Source organism: Xenopus tropicalis, chromosome 8, assembly GCF_000004195.4.
Source record: "Xenopus tropicalis strain Nigerian chromosome 8, UCB_Xtro_10.0, whole genome shotgun sequence".
In the NCBI taxonomy this organism is placed as follows: Eukaryota; Metazoa; Chordata; class Amphibia; order Anura; family Pipidae; genus Xenopus; species Xenopus tropicalis.
The window spans coordinates 54,968,703-54,986,681 of NC_030684.2; positions in this window are offsets into that span (position 1 = coordinate 54,968,703).

Sequence of the window (17,979 nt, forward strand, 5' to 3'; positions counted from 1 at the left end):
ACAGTTTTCTACTATTGTGTTCTAAATCAAGCGGTCACTAACTTTTCACACAAACTTTGATTTTTAAATACCATTATAAGCCTGTTACTCTCACCCACTCTCTTTCTTAATGAATCCGAACTTCTCTTTAAGCCTTGGGTCTTTAAAGGAAGGATAAGAGATTTTCTTACATAAAGTAAATGGATAAAACTGCAGTTCATATTCTTTTCATTTTTGCGTTTGAGCAAAGCAGTGACAAAAGATGAAAAAGAAGGATTTTGTATGCATTCTTAGGTGTAAAATGAACTTAGCGATCACATCCTGGCAGACATTGCGTGATTCAAGCCTGTTCCTTTGTTTGGGGTTATTTTCTTAAGCTATATTCTGCTGTACTAGAATATAAAAACATATACACAGCAACCAAATCTGCCACCTTCATATTTCTTTTATGTATATATACTGAAAATAAACATCAATTTATAAGGACTGTTAATACATTTTACCCTACATTTGCTTTTCTATCCCACATTATATTAAAATATGATGTAGAGGCTGTGAGTTGATTTATCTAGAAAATAAATATTCAGTGTATAGATACATACATTATGTTTTCTCCTATTTAAATCCATTGTATATGTACCGGGCATTTTTAGATGAGAACTGCAAAATCCATGAAATTAATTTATCATTTCTGGTAACTATATTCAAGACAGATAGCAACAATTAAACATAAATCTCTTCATTAGAGAAGAGATCAAGGCAAGCCCCCCCTCAGCCCTTGAGAGAAACCCAGCATGTGGCATAATGGGTAAAATATTTAATAGCACAAGTTCAAAGATAAAGCATTGCAAATAACATTAAGGCCATGTTTCATGTATTATTAAAGGATATGCCTGAGGACTGCATGAACAGAACCTTTTTAACAGAAAAAGAAAAATGTTAATAAAAAGGATATTTACTGGACTTTTAAAAGACAATAAATGATAATTTCTAATGTGGGGGGCATGTAACTGAGAGTAAAGAGTAACTGGCTGAGCATTGACAGGCCCAAGTCCATATTCTGGATAAAGCCAAAGACAGTATGTTGATATGGTAGGGAGTAGAAATCACACATGACTGAGCAGATGAAGGAACAAGTCCTATAACTGATCATTGTCTGGGGAGGCAGCAGATGAGCAGTGTCCATTAAGCAGGTCAAGGTCTGGGAAGGCAGCATTAAGCAGATAGAGTCCAGTTAACAGGCCAAGGTCAAGGCAGGAAGCAGGTAGAAGCAAAGTCAAAATAAAGGCTAAGGCTTAGCAATAGAGAATTCACAGAAAACAGGAAAGGAACAGGGCTCAGGAACAAGGCAGGAACGGCATGCAAACAGCAAAAGGCCTCCAGTGACTAAAGATGATAAAGCAGAAAGGGTAAAGCATAACAGTGAAAAGATTGGTGTCAGAAAAGATTGGTGGGGGCCTCTCCAATTCGAAAAAAAATATTCTTCGAACAGACCTTTACCTTTCATACTCAGGGCAGGTACAAACATTTAATTTAATCAGGACTCTCTATATTAGTGGCAGTGCCTGAGGTAAATGGGATTTTGTGGGGTTCTATTATTTGTCAGACTATTCAGAATAGCACCCGAGAAGGAGAAAGCCAAGTTGTTTGCCACTTGTGAAATAACATTGACTCATTTACATCTGCAAGCTTAATGGGCAACTTGCACTTTTCCCCAGAGAGTTGTGCTTAATACTACTTTTATTAAAGGTACCAAAGGTGTTTAAATTCCCTTTATACTGTTGTAATCAGTGCCATTCAGCCTTTCCTGTTTTCAGTTCAAATCAAGCACCACTGTGTCTATTGAGGCACTAGGACCCTGGAGCTACTGCCACCCCAGGGCTCCATCAATGCCCTCAATAGGACTCCATCAATGACAAACAAATGTGTTCAATTTATGTGGAAGTGCAGGAGCAGTTGCATCTGTTTTGAATTCAACTGCAGTAGGCACAGCACAATAGTGTCAAGAAAATGACCTGTTTGCATCTGCATTGATGCTGGAATTCTGTGAAAATGGTGCATTGTGGAAAACATAGCAATTGCATTTAAAATTACACTTTGTGCACTGCATCAAGGTAAGTGTATACGACTTACTAAGTAGGAGAAACAATAGCTTATCTGAAAGCTATCCAGTTGTGAAGTGATGGCTCTTTTTAAAAGCTCAGGATCAGACACAATGACCTGAGATGGTTGTCTAAATGCCTATGTTACAACTAAAAAAAAACATTTATTGGTTCAGAGTCAGACTGGGCCGGCAGGACACCAGGAAAAAACCCTGTGGGCCCCGCCTAACCAGACCTATCCTCACCAAGACGCATCAGCGTCCCCCCAATTGTGCCTATGTAAGCATGAGGTATGTGAGCTTAGAGTAGGCATATGGCGGGAGCAGCTGGGGGTTGTGGGGGCCTCCTGGGGTGGCTATCCTTGTATTCTTATCCCCATTCTTCACCTTCTCCTCCAGGGTAGGATTAGGCTGACACCTGGGAAAAAATCTAGTGGACCACAACCCTTGTGGGCTCCACCAACACAGACCTGATCCCTGCCATCAACTTCAGCCCTCCAACTTCACCCCCTAAGAATGTGCTGTCGTGTTCAACACAGTATGCAACATGGCATGCAAGGCTGTATATGGAGAGGTGGAGATGGCGCATATATACGCCCCTGGTGAGCCCTGGCCACACCAGTCCAGTGTTGGACTAGCCCACAGGGCTGCCAGGAAAATTCGCAGTGGGCCCAGGAGTCAGTGGGTGCTCTTGCTTCTAGCCATTTGGTCTAATTCATGGTCATTATTTATTTTTCTATGGGAACTAAGAAGAATATAGAAGAATAGCTTATAGCATGTGGTGGAGAAAAAATAGGAGAATATAGATGTTGAGTAAGCAGGGTTGGTCTGGGCCAGTAGGACACCGGGAAAAAACAGAACAGTATGGAGAACAGAAAAGCTGCCACCAAAGAGGACAACTTATTTTACATAAATGACTGATTGGGTATCTGTCTCTGCACAGGTTACCCATGGACTACCAACAGCACCAAAAGAGCAAGCAATAATTTGATTGAGGAAGAATGCCAATACTTACTTGCATTCGCCAGGTACTGTGCATCCACCATGAAGCAATATGGATTCGAAGATGGAACAAGCTTGTTGTGCACCCCCCCCCCCACCCCGTGGACGGGCATGCATGCATTTCCCCTGCGGCTCCCTCCAGCTCCCCCTCCCCCCCCCAGCGACTTCCTCCAGTTCCTCTGTGGCTCCCTCCCCCCCAGCGACTTCCTCCGGTTCTCCTGCAGCTCCCTCCAGCTCCCCCCCTGCGGCTCCCTCCAGCTTCCCCCCACTGTGGCTCCCCTCCCCCAGCGACTTCCTCCGGTTCCCCTGCGGCTCCCTCCAGCTCCCCCCCCTGGCTTCCTCAGGTTCCCCTCCAGCTCCCCCCCCGTGACTTCCTAAGGTTCCCCTGCGACTTCCTCCGCCCCCAGCGGCTTTCTCCAGTTCCCGGAGTTTGTTGTGTGAGTTTGTTTTGCGCACCCCCCCAGCAACTTCCTGCACGCACGTCCGCCGGAGTGAGCCACAGAGGGGGCAAGCTGGAGGGAGCCGCAGGGGGGGAGCTGGAGGGAGCCGCAGGGGAACCGGAGTAAGTTGCTGGGGGGGTGCGCACAACAAACTCGTTCCATCTTTGAATCCTTATACTCGAGTATAAGCCGAGGATTAGTTTTTCAGCACATTTTTGGTGCTGAAAAACTCGGCTTATACTTGAGTATATAGGGTAAATAAAAATAGTTACAAAAAAGCATACATTTCTGGTAAGAATCAAACATGTCTTCTATACCAAACTACCACAATGCTTTGCTGAATTAAAAAAAATCTTAAAAACCCCATAGCTTGCATTTTACAGCATTATTTGCTCCAAAATTCATTTTTGCTATGTTTTATAACTTAAATCAAGAAAAAAACAACTAAATTTTTGATAAATAACTCCTATAGTATTTTTTTAGGAAATTTTTGAAAGTCGTCACATATGTATGTATATCTTTATTTATAAACCGCTACTTGTACGCAGCGCTGTACAGTAGAATACATTAATACAAACAGGGGTTATTAAGATAATAATAGATAAATACAAAGTATAACAATAAATACAAATAAATACAAGATACAGTTGCAAGTTGAAAGTCACAAGAGGACACAAGAGAATGGAGGTCCCTGCCCCGTAGAGCTTACAATTTATACAGTATACTACTACATATTCTAATGTAACAGTTCAATGCCTAATATGCATAGTTTTTCCAAACTATGTGGCATGTAGAGGCACCCAAATGAAAATATTGCACGCATAATATGTGATTGATTACCCAAATCCAGTAAAACCAAACACTAGTCTACTGGAGCTAGGAAGTGAGAAAGGAGATTTATGTCAGCTCGCATTAGAAGTAAGAGATAGTCAGGCTAGCCAGCAAGGACAGACTGTTGGCCCAGGGTAGGACTGGGCTGTCGGGACACCTGCCCGACTGTTCCTCCCCTGATGCATTAAATTTATGTGCACTCGGGGAGAACGTTAGGTGGGGGCCCCTGCAGGGGGGGGGTTAGGGGACGCAGCCGGCGGGAGCACCTGCAGGGCCCCTGTGTTGGTCCAACAAGGAGTGAGTATTTGTGAGGCCCCAGGTGATTGTGCATCAGTTAGCGACTGGACACCCAGGGTTTGCTTGCCCAAGTTTTACAGCAGCAACCCTTAAGTTTGGATTTAGTTAGGCTACCCCTGGAGGTTTCTAGCACAAAGGGAAATACTTAGGCCTGGGGCATATATAAGGGGTCTGGAAGGGGGTATATATAAGATAGTCAACTTTTGAGCTTAAAAGCAAGAATCTTTCCCCTGCAGGGTCCAGTGAGTGTAGCCTGCCCATGTGTAGGACTAGCAACTGCCTTTGTAGAGTAGTAATAGCTTGCCACAGAGGTGAGGGTAGTAGCTAGGTTAGTTAGCATGGGTAGCTGTGTCCATCAAGGAGGTTGTATGGAAATTACTCCTGTGAATGTGGTACTACAAAATGCATAAAGGTGAATCTGTGCAGCTTAAAGACTTAAACATCTTTTCTGTGAGTGGAACTCACCAAACATGGCTAACCTGCTTACTTGTGTGCGCAGACACATTCTACATTCCCCACACTAAAGTAAGACATTCAGTGCTTAGAAGCAGGGCCGCCATCAGGGGGGCACAGGGGGTACAGCCGTCCCGGGCCCGGACGATTTTAACTTTAAAAGGGGGCCCGGCGCTGCTACAGTTTTCTTAGCTCGGGCCCCCTTTAATCTGTTCCGGGCCCCTGTCATTGGTGGTCAGCGGGCGATCCTATTGGTCGCGCCCCGTGCGTACATGCACGTCAGTACGCACGGGGCGCAACCTTATAAAAGGGCCTGGCGTCGTTCGGCACTCAGAAGTGCAGTGCTGTTGGGAACGAAGGACCTCGCCGGAGGAGCCGTTGTCGAGGAGCCGTCACCGGAGGATTGTGCTGTGCTGGCTACCAATGTACTAGGGGGGTTTGCTGGCTACCAATGTACTAGGGGGGTTTGCTGGCTACCAATGTACTAGGGGGGTTTGCTGGCTACTAATGTACTAGGGGGGTTTGCTGACTACCAATGTATTAGGGGGGGCCCTGCTGGCTACCAATGTACTGGGGGGGCCCTGCTGGCTACCAATGTACTGGGGGGGCCCTGCTGGCTACCAATATACTAGGGGGGGCACTGCTGGCTACCAATGTACTAGGGGGGGCCCTGCTGGCTACCAATGTACTAGGGGGGGCACTGCTGGCTACCAATGTACTAGGGGGGGCCCTGCTGGCTACCAATGTACTAGGGGGGCACTGCTGGCTACCAATGTACTAGGGGGGGCACTGCTGGCTACCAATGTACTAGGGGGGGCCCTGCTGGCTACCAATGTACTAGGGGGGCCCTGCTGGCTACCAATGTACTAGGGGGGGCACTGCTGGCTACCAATGTACTAGGGGGGGCACTGCTGGCTACCAATGTACTAGGGGGGGCCCTGCTGGCTACCAATGTACTAGGGGGGCCCTGCTGGCTACCAATGTACTGGGGGGGCACTGCTGGCTACCAATGTACTAGGGGGGGCCCTGCTGGCTACCAATGTACTGGGGGGGCCCTGCTGGCTACCAATGTACTAGGGGGGGGGCACTGCTGGCTACCAATGTACTAGGGGGGGCACTGCTTGCTACCAATGTACTGGGGGGGCCCTGCTGGCTACCAATGTACTGGGGGGGCCCTGCTGGCTACCAATGTACTGGGGGGGCCCTGCTGGCTACCAATGTACTAGGGGGGGGGCCTGCTGCCTACCAATGTCTCATATCTGTGAGTCCTTTGTATTTGTGGGAGGGGGGCCCAGAATTTTTTTTTGTGAGGGGCCCTGTGATTTCTGATGGCGGCCCTGCTTAGAAGGCTTTGCCAACTGTCCATAACTGTGAAAAAGTGCTGGTTTCTAGCTTTTCTAAATGCAGTGTAGGCCTGAACATTCATTGTTAGTGGATTTCTAATCCCCACCACACTGCTATAAATGTAAAGATAAAACGTATCTAACAAACAATGATGGGCATAGCACAACTGCACAACCTAAAGGGAGTTAATAAGACTTTTGTGCATTTACTACATACTCATTCCTCACAGTGCTTGTTTTGCACTGAGGACATCTTGTGGCAAATAATGATAGCAACATATTTTATAACATAAGTGTTTAAATGGTACATAAAACAGTCTGATGGGCCAAATAGATGAGCAAGATACAGACAGTGTACAGTCTTGCTAGGCAAGTGTGCTATTCTACATCAACAGAGTGTAACTCATTATGGTAAAATTATGATAAAATTAAAGAGTGATTTATGAAAAACAGCAGCTGAAACATGATATATATCAGTAAAATTCATTTCTGGGGGTAAATTATAACTTTATGCAAAACACAAATACTGGTACATACAGACACTTTCTATATCTGTTAACCTTCTTCCCATGTAATAACACTAGACTTAAGTACCACTTTGATTGGGCGGGTCATTTAAATACTGACTGGGTGGCAACCTCCTGGGTTCCAGTGAAGCCTAACCTTAGGCCAACTGAATGTCCGTGGCATAAATTAAAATGCTTACTGCAAGCTAGGTCTGATTGGCCAATATCATGCTTTACATTATGTAGGGAAAAGCCTCCCCAGAAGATAAGAAACTCTAATAGCAGAAAATAGTGGACAAGCTTTATATTAAAATGGCAGTATACTACGTTTTTTAACATTGGTTCAATGAAAAGGCCTTGTGCTGGATATAAATTTTGCCATATTGATATATGGTTTTGTTAATTCTTGCACTGTATACAGACACCAAGGTCTGATGGAAAACACCTCCAGAGAATTTAATTCAGTTTTAGCCAGGCCTCTTTTTCTCAGACTCACTTTCATCTGGTATGGTACCTATGGACTGGAGGAAAGCTGATTTGTTTCCAATATTTAAAAAGGGATTACAATCTTAGCCTGGCAATTACAGGCCTGTAAGTTTGAGGTCACATTCAAGATTACTACTCTTGATGCCATTCTCCAGAACATAATCAGCATGACTTTAAAGGATAGGTCATGTCCTTTTTATAAAGTACAGTTGGACAGTGGGGTTGCAGAATTTATTTATTTTATAGAAAATTTTATTTGTACATAGATAGGAAATTGCCTTAAGGATCATGTAGAGAGGGAGGTTGTTAATGGTATTGTAACGATACCTGGTGGTCTAGTGGGGCAGCGGGGACGCCCGCTGCCTCCTGTGCAGGGACACCCGCCATCTTCATCTTTGCGCGTCTGTTTCTGCGCAGGTGCATGCACGCTGGTATCTTGGTCGTGCCGGTGACGTCATTTTGGCATGAAAATTCAAATATTTCAAGTGTTCTCTGCCTGTATTCCTTGCCCAATGTAGCTTTACTTCCTGTGAGTTCCTGGGTGTGATTTATCTATTGTCTCTGCCGTGTTTTGACCTTAGCCTGTACCTGACCTATCATGCTTGCTGCCTGAATTGACCTTTGCTTGTTCCTGACCTTTCTTGTCCACTGCCTGAACCGACCTTTGCCTGTCTGACTATTCTCCTGGATTCCAATTCTATACTGCGCTGCCTGACCGTTGCTGACCCCGGCCTGTCTTAGACTACTCTAAAGTGTTCCCCACCTTCCTGCCACACGATTGGTTCCCTTGCCTGCTCAGAACTCTCTCCTTGGGTCTCTCACAATAAGTCCTGGCGGCATCCAAATAGCGAAGGGCTCCTCCTGATGTGGAAGGCGGCTGTTATAGGCAGAAGCGTGAGCCATGAACGGACCCTTGGTGCCTGTTCTGAGTTTTGGGATACCGATCGTGACAGGTATATTCTCTAGTTGCAGTGGGGCTTTTTAGTGGGGTCCTGCAGGGTTGTGTATTGGGTCAATCAAAAAAAGTCCTTAAAAATATGGGGTGCCGTTTGTCCAATGCACGTTTTGTCTACAAAATTACATTCTATATACAAAAAACAATCCCCAGTACTCAGAATTAATGTGTGGATACAGATATACAGTGGTGTGAAAAACTATTTGCCCCCTTCCTGATTTCTTATTCTTTTGCATGTTTGTCACACTTAAATGTTTCTGCTCATCAAAAACCGTTAACTATTAGTCAAAGATAACATAATTGAACACAAAATGCAGTTTTTAAATGACGGTTTACTTTATTAAGGGAGAAAAAAAACTCCAAATCTACATGGCCCTGTGTGAAAAAGTGATTGCCCCCCTTGTTAAAAAATAACTTAACTGTGGTTTATCAATTTCAATTTTCAATTTCAATATCAATTTCTATAGTCACCCCCAGGCCTGATTACTGCCACACCTGTTTCAATCAAGAAATCACTTAAATAGGAGCTACCTGACACAGAGAAGTAGCCCAAAAGCACCTCAAAAGCTAGACATCATGCCAAGATCCAAAGAAATTCAGGAACAAATGAGAACAAAAGTAATTGAGATCTATCAGTCTGGTAAAGGTTATAAAGCCATTTCTAAAGCTTTGGGACTCCAGCGAACCACAGTGAGAGCCATTATCCACAAATGGCAAAAACATGGAACAGTGGTGAACCTTCCCAGGAGTGGCCGGCCGACCAAAATTACCCCAAGAGCGCAGAGACAACTCATCCGAGAGGCCACAAAAGACCCCAGGACAACATCTAAAGAACTGCAGGCCTCACTTGCCTCAATTAAGGGCAGTGTTCACGACTCCACCATAAGAAAGAGACTGGGCAAAAACGGCGCAAACCACTTTTAAGCAAAACGAACATTAAGGCTCGTCTCAATTTTGCTAAAAAACATCTCAATGATTGCCAAGACTTTTGGGAAAATACCTTGTGGACCGACAAGACAAAAGTTGAACTTTTTGGAAGGTGCGTGTCCTGTTACATCTGGCGTAAAAGTAACACAGCATTTCAGAAAAAGAACATCATACCAACAGTAAAATATGGTGGTGGTAGTGTGATGGTCTGGGGTTGTTTTGCTGCTTCAGGACCTGGAAGGCTTGCTGTGATAGATGGAACCATGAATTCTACTGTCTACCAAAAAATCCTGAAGGAGAATGTCCGGCCATCTGTTCGTCAACTCAAGCTGAAGCGATCTTGGGTGCTGCAGCAGGACAATGACCCAAAACACACCAGCAAATCCACCTCTGAATGGCTGAAGAAAAACAAAATGAAGACTTTGGAGTGGCCTAGTCAAAGTCCTGACCTGAATCCTATTGAGATGTTGTGGCATGACCTTAAAAAGGCGGTTCATGCTAGAAAACCTTCAAATAAAGCTGAATTACAACAATTCTGCAAAGATGAGTGGGCCAAAATTCCTCCAGAGCGCTGTAAAAGACTCATTGCAAGTTATCGCAAACGCTTGATTGCAGTTATTGCTGCTAAGGGTGGCCCAACCAGTTATTAGGTTCAGGGGGCAATTACTTTTTCACACAGGGCCATGTAGGTTTGGATTTTTTTTCTCCCTAAATAATAAAAACCCTCATTTAAAAACTGCATTTTGTGTTTACTTGTGTTATCTTTGACTAATAGTTAAATGTTTTTGATGAGCAGAAACATTTAAGTGTGACAAACATGCAAAAGAATAAGAAATCAGGAAGGGGGCAAATAGTTTTTCACACCACTGTATTTCTAGTTTTCTAAGAATGAAAACAAAAATCAATTTTGTGCACAAAAGGATATTATTATATTACAAACTCCATTCTATAAATTTTAACAAGCATTCTATCTCATAAATGTTTAACATCCATACAACAAAACCAGTAACTTACAGAATGAATTACAGTATGTATAACAAAACTTAGACACAATATATAATGGTGTAACTGAATAGCATATTCAAGCTAGATTTTCATGACAAAATAGATACTTGTGACAGAAAACAAGATTCTATAGCATAGAATTAATTCTAGCAATAAAATGAATACGTGGTTCCACAAAATTGATAAAATATCCATTCTGTGAAATAACACTGTCAATCAAATTCCTGAACCAATAAGAAACAAGCATATTCATTATCAAATAATATGCATGGTTTTAACTGGAGTCAATTTACTGGTCTTCCCACTGTTTTAATTTGTCTATAAAGTTTTTATACCCCAGTGCAACACCACGTAGACACATAATACATCATATAGTAATAAATGATGATCCTCCTGAAGTACCAATATGTAAATGATCCCTTTTGTTTGCACATAGTACTCATGTATGTTGTAGTTGAACTACAGCTATAGTGCTGCTCATAAGGCCTACACATTATACTATACAACCAGCCTGTCTGCATCAAGTTCTGAAGTGGCTGAACCAAATGGCTACACTTATTATGTAGTAGTTGGACTATATCTAAGCACATATTAATAGATAGATCAGCTAACTGGTGCAATATTACGGCTAGGAGGAGAACAGACATTGGAGCCTAACAATCATCTACAAAGCTTATTTCACTACTACTACAGTGTGAAAATTATGCAAACTTGTGCAACTTCATATTGCAGTGTAAAGATATGAATCAGCTGGTATCCTTGGAGCTTATGTTATATGGGTTTGTGCTCTATTCACTGGTGTATTTATAAGTGTCTCACATATACTGAGTTATACTACTACCATAAATATCTGTTTGGTATATTGCACTATACCGAGGGGCCCCCACATGCAAATGTTGGGGTTTTTTAAAATAATGCTATTAATATCTAATGTTTTATTGACTTGTCAGGGGTAGGATTGCTACCTGGCCAGTATTTTGCCAGCCTAGCTATTAATATCCTGGGATAGTATTGCGAATTTAACAGTCTTCCTGTCATTCAACCTCCTGCCTACCCTCAACCTGGCCAAAATTCCTAATCAAGCCAGGTTGTTATTGCCCATACGCACAAGGATCCTGTTGCTCGGCCTCCAGCCTGCCCACCTATATCACTGGTCCAACTCCTTCTGCATCACCACTCCTCCCCCTACATTGTTGTCTCACCCCCTTCATGTCACCTATTTGCCCCTTGGGGTCCTACACCCACTCCCTTAGCTTGAGCAAGAATCTTTCTAAAAAAAAAAAAAGGTGGGGGGGTCAATCATAATGAGGGGTAGGCTTGTTATAATGATTGGAATAGATGACTTATCTCAAGATATCATGTTTATGTTTTGAATACTTTACTTTACAATTCATTTTAGCTGCACAATCCATACAAACATCATTAGATAAGTTTTGTACCACATAATAAGTACAGCATTATATTTCTCATCCATCTGTAAGGCATTCCATTAAAGGAGAAGGAAAGGCTACCATAGAGTTAATCTCAAGCTGCAGGCTTACCTTCAGTTGTCTCAATAGTGCCCTTAAGTCCAAATTGCAATCGTTCAGATGATCAGAAGCCAAACAGGAAAAAAAAACGCTGAGCTGGGTAAAGAGAATTCCCATAATGCATCGCTCCTGCAAGGACCTGAGGACCAGGACTGTAGGCGGCGCATGCGCAAATGACCCTATGCAGCACAAGCAGGCGCCCCCCTTCAGCACAAGCTAGTGCGCTCCCCTTCAGCACATTCAGCACAAGCTGGCGCGCTCCAGTTGCCATGGCGCCGCGCCGTCTGCATGCGAGAGGACGTAGCCGGCTTGTGCTGAAGGGGAGCACGCTCGGGGAGACAGAGTTTCTTCAGTCTGTGTGCAAGTGCGGGGACGGGAGGGTAGCGATGGCGGGTGGTGGTAACTGTGCCGCTTGGTGTCTGTGCAGAAGCGGGGAGCGGTGGGCGGGTGGGGTTGGGGGGCATGGCGTGGGATCACAAAGACACACAGCCTGCAAGTGCTTGAGGAGCAGGGGGGGTGCTGACAGACACAGCCGGCAAGTGCTTGGGGGGGGTGCTGACAGACACAGCCTGGCTGGGGACACATGTGCAGTAAAGAGTGGTGAGGTAAAGGAAGTGGGCATCCCTATTAAAGATGGCGGCGCTGTTCACTGAAAAGAGTCTGTAGTATGTAGTAAGTGTATCTCAGTAAATCTTTCTCTAGGCAAGCGAGAAATATAGCGTTTCTACACAGCGATAGTAGTACTATTGAATAGTGTGCTTAATTGATTTTGACTTTCCTTGTCCTTTAAAGAACCTGTAGTGTTTAACAGCTGCCCTTATAAGAGTGTTCGTTCTTTGTTAATAGTTATTGCTATGCAGCAAAGCAGACATTAGAGGGCGCCCTCTATATAAGGCCACACATCATCTATGCACTGGCGATGGTTCAGCCATGTGAGCTGGCAGTTTTTTATCTTGTTAAATAAATCCTACAAACAAATCCTTCTTTGTGTGTGTGGGGGGGGGGGGGGGGGGGGGTGGAGGGCAGGATAAACACTTTATAGAAACAATTCAAACAGTGGGAAGAAAGACCAGTAAATGGACTCCAATTAAAACGTGCATGTTATTGGATAATGAATATACTTGATTCTTATTGGTTGAGAAATTTTACTGGCAGTGTTGTTTCACAGAATGGATATTGTATCAGTTTTGTGGAACTGAGTATTCATTTTGTTGATAGAATGAATTCTGTGCTATATTTGTTACCAGTGTATACGGTCACACATTCATTCTGTGCACTGGGGATTTTTATTTGTATACCAAATGTTTTTTTGTAGACAAAATGTACTTCGGACAAATAGCACCCCATATAAAAATAGCTGTAAAATTCTAGTATTTTGTGCTTCATTAAACTGTGGTTTTGGGACCACCACTTCAAATTCAGTATTGGTGTATTAATAAGATGCATAGCACTACAGGTTTCAGACCACAAGGAGCCTTCGTTTGAAGTTTACATGATGAAAAGGTACCAGCTCCACCCAATAGCCAGGTACCAATTACATTAATAATATTAAAATGGACTGCTGGATACTACCATATAAGTCTATAGGGCCAAGACTGCCAGCATTTCATTTACCATGGAGGGCAGGGTGCAAAGTACAAAAAAACAGTGGATTGTGCCTGTTTTTTGCATTTTGCACCCTGCTGTCAAAGTGGTAAATGACTTTAGATCATGTCTCTCACCTTTCTCTTTCTCTCTCATTCTCTCATAAAAGGTTGGCACATTGTTAAAGTTCAACAGCACCAAGATCAGCTTTTTTTACTTTCTCAGCCAGGCCACCTGGTCAGACTCTTTACAGACAGCAGCTTCTCAGTCAAGCCTTTCATCAGCCACAGCGTTCTCTTCACCACACACAGAGACCAGAGAGCCTTGTACTCTTGAACTCTCCACAATCACCGATTGGTTGCTATGGGTTACTGCCCATGGGGAAATTTGCCCAGTGTTAATAAATGAGTATCACACAGTAAGTAGCAGCCAGCAGCTAGTGTGCCATACCAGCCAGGATAAGCTTACAGCACATGTTCTTCACAATCTGTTCTTACTTGCCAGGCTAACTATGCACCATTTTGAGGTCTCTATTCTGTGAGTGCAGCCTGTGTCTGTCAACTGGTGCCAGAAGTTGTGCTCCATAGTTAATTGACTCGTCAGAGGAAGATAATCAAAATAACATGACCTGAAACTAGTCCTGCGATGTTGGGCTAATTTTATATGTCCTGGAAATCGAGGGAAAGGGTTGTGGAAAACACTTAGGGCAGTTTTATTAACATCGGAGACAAACATTACCAGGGATGTAGCCCATAGCAACCAATCCGATATTTGCTTTTTATCTCCAATGTAAAGAAATAAGCCCCTTAGTGAAGGAAGGGAGCCCCCTGAAGAGACACACTTAAAGGAGAACTAAAGCCAAACTAAAGAAGTAGGGTAAAGATGTTGTACATTACGTTTTTGGCTTCTGTACCAGCCCACGGCAACCACAGCCCTTTAGCAGGAAAGATCTGTGCCCCCAAATATGCCCCCAGTAGCTCTTCATCTTCTTTTCTAAGATTAACTGCACACACTCTGTGCTGCTGTCAGTAACTGAGCTCCCGGAGTGACGCACAATATACCGTTTATATGGAAGATAAATGTAACAATATGAGGCTGATTAGTAATTATTACAGACAATTACTACATGGCGGCCTTGCAAACCTTTATCTCTACTTCTGTGAATTTTTTTTCCAGATTTTGTCTTTCTCACATTTTAAACTACATATCAACAATACTTTTTCAGAATTTGTCTTAAGCTTTTCCTCCTAAACTTGTCAGGCTGCCATCAGGTGACAAGAGAACTATTTCCCTGCTTCTATATAAAAGCCAATATAATAGAACATATGATTAATCACATACAATTTGAGTGAATTTTTCATCTCTCAGTTGATGAATGCAGCACTACATGAGTTGTATCTAGTAGGTGTTGTCTCCTATCAGAGGAAGTAAAACCTCCTGTAAATTTTGTTTTAGCGCCAGTGCACAGATCCAGTTATAACAAATAAAAAAAATGTTTCCTCCACTTTTGTGAATTCTACCCAAATGGGGTTATGTAAAAAAAGATGCTTAGTTTGCCTATGAGCAGTAAACAATAGCAACCAATCAGCAGGAAGCATTTACTGGCCACCTGTTTACAAGCAAATATCTTATTGGTTGCTAATGGTTACTGCTCCTGGCCAAACTTTGTGCCTTTTGTTACATATGGGGGAATGTGATCAAACATTTACTAACAAATTAGTTTTTTATTTTGTTTATCTTTTAAGTTTAAGTATGTGTTTCACCTTTAAATAGTCCTGGTATATTTGGCTATATAAGTAGTTGGTGTGTCTTTCTCAGAGAACACAAAAGCCAGAAATTATAGCATATGGAAGTGCCCAATATGTGGTAAAAGGAAGCAGTACCTTGCGATTTGGTACTGATAGCTGCCAAAACTTATTGGATGGTAAAGCCAAACAGACCCTGTGCTGAAACAGGGAGATGGAATTTGGCACAGGGGAGGGGGGTGAGTTTGTCTGGGAACAGCCAGGAAATTCTCTGCATTCTGCAGTGTTTAATTGGAAATCCCTGTTCAGTTATAGGGTTGATAGTAGAAAAATGTTAAGACTGTTAATCAATGCAGCGCCTACAAAAGCACTGGGGTTTAAAACAACCAGTATCTCTTCTTTTGTAATTATTATACAAATCTATTCTACACGGAAACATCTTAGGCTGTTCTAAAAGTTTGCCTGTATCTCATGAAGGTCCTTTACTTAAAGTTTGTACCATTTTGGATTGGTACCAAATTTCCAGAGTGTATTACAGGATATCATGTACTGTATGTACCGCACAAGTAAAAAATATCCTTATAGATGGTGGTTAGTGATGTCACGTGTGTCATACAACTCCAGTTGAACAGCCCTGCAGTAGTAACCTTTTGAATATAAACATAGTGATAGCCTCCAGTTAATATTTTTGATTATTGATGTCACCTTTATCATTTGCCTCATTGACCTCCAAAATAAACCTGTATATATAGCCTTGTTAAAGGGAAAATATACCCCACTTTCTGACATGAGCCCATCCAGTTGGGTGCACAGAGGTGCATAATCACTTTTTAAACTTCCAGAAATAATTCTAAATGTATTTTTTTTTTTTACACAAGCATAATGGACATCACAGATTAAAAAAAATACATTATATCCTACAAGTAATTTTCCAATATCCCTTATACACACAATGTAATTTTTCCATTGTGAAGTGATGTATTCTGGGATTTTGCAGAGTATCTATTCACCATGAACTATGGAAAGCAGAGGAACTTCAAGTCCCAGATAATATCACTTTGCAATGGAACAAGACTGGGTTACATTATGTGTGGCTTAAAGGAGAAGGAAAAGTAAAACTCACTGGGGGGTGCCAAATGTTAGGCACCTTTCCTTCTCCTTTAACGGGGATGGGAACTGCTTCCTGTGAACAGAAATAGATATAATGGGGTTTCAATCTGTGGAATCAGGTATGTTTGTGTAGAAAAAAATACATTTATAGCACCTTTTCTACATAAGCTCAACCAAATGAGCTCATGTCAAAAAGGGGGGTATATTGTCTCATTAACGTCTAATATCCACAGGGTATTAGAAATAATTCAAAGGCTCCAGTTTTCTATTACAAAAAGTAAAGATATTAGGGAGACTTGCATAGTTGCAATCAGCCTTGCCATCCAGTTAAACTCTGCATGGAATAACTGAATGTAGCTATATCAGATAGTCACCACTATGGCCACAGCAGTGCTCAAAAAGGTTTTCCATTATCCAGAAAGCTCCGAATTACAGGAGACCATTTCCCATTGAACCAAATAACTAATATTTTTAAAAATGATCTCCTTTTTCTCTGTAATAATAAAACAGTACCTTGCAGGCAAAACAATCCCATTGTGTTTAAATAAAGGTTACATCATTGTTTTAGCAGACTAAGGGCTCTGGCACACGGGGAGATTAGTCGCCCGCGACAAATCTCCCTGTTCGCGGGCGACTAATCTCCCCGAGTTGCCTTCACCTGCCATCCCACGAACAGGGAGATTTGTCGCGGGCGACTAATCTCCCCGTGTGCCAGAGCCCTTAAGGTATGAAGATACAAATCACGGAGATACCCATTATCTGCAAAAGCCCAAGTCCCGGGCATTCTGGATAACAGGTCCTATACCTGTATTCATGTGCAAATAACATCAATAACCTCTCTAAAAATCTGCATTTTTTTCAAGCAGAAGCTAGCAACTCAACACCTAAGAATAGAGGCAAATGTAGAATGCACTCATTTCCAGGTACACAGATAATTTTGGACACCAATTAGATAATGTATGGTCACCAATTAAAAGAACAATAACATCAAAAAAATTAAAGTATTTAAAATATAATAAAAGTAATTAAAATATAAGGTACTGTTGCCCTGTTCTGGTAAAAGTTGAATGTTTGCTTCAGAAAGACTACAATAGTTTATATAAACAAAGCTGCTCTGTAGCTACCAGGTTAGCCATTCCAGCTGGAAAAAAAGGCACAGGTTACATAGCAGATAACAGATAAGCTCTATAGAATACAATGGTGTTTTACAGAGCCTGTTATCTGCTATGTAACCTGTGCCATTTAGCCCAATTTCAACAACTACCCTATGGCTACACAGCACCTTCATTTATATAAACTATAGTAGAGTTTTTGATGCAAACACACTTTCACCAGTGCAGGGCAACAGTATATTATATTTTATTTACTTTTATACATTTTAATTTGGAGTTACTGTTCCTTTAATATGGCAGAATACTAGATTCATATGTTATATTCATGTGTAGATTTAGCTAAAAGGAGTTTATTCAGGTGCTACAACTGTGTGGGAATTAAGTGGATTGGGATGCTTATTGACCGTCATTTTGTGCAGAATTATGTACCATATACCTGCTGTTACGAGGGTTCTACTTATCTGCTCCTTGAACATAATCTTATCTGGAACCACACCACTTAATACTTAAAATAACTGGATAACTCAGAAAAGTCCAGTTGTTTTAGACTTAATTCTACTAGATACTGTATATC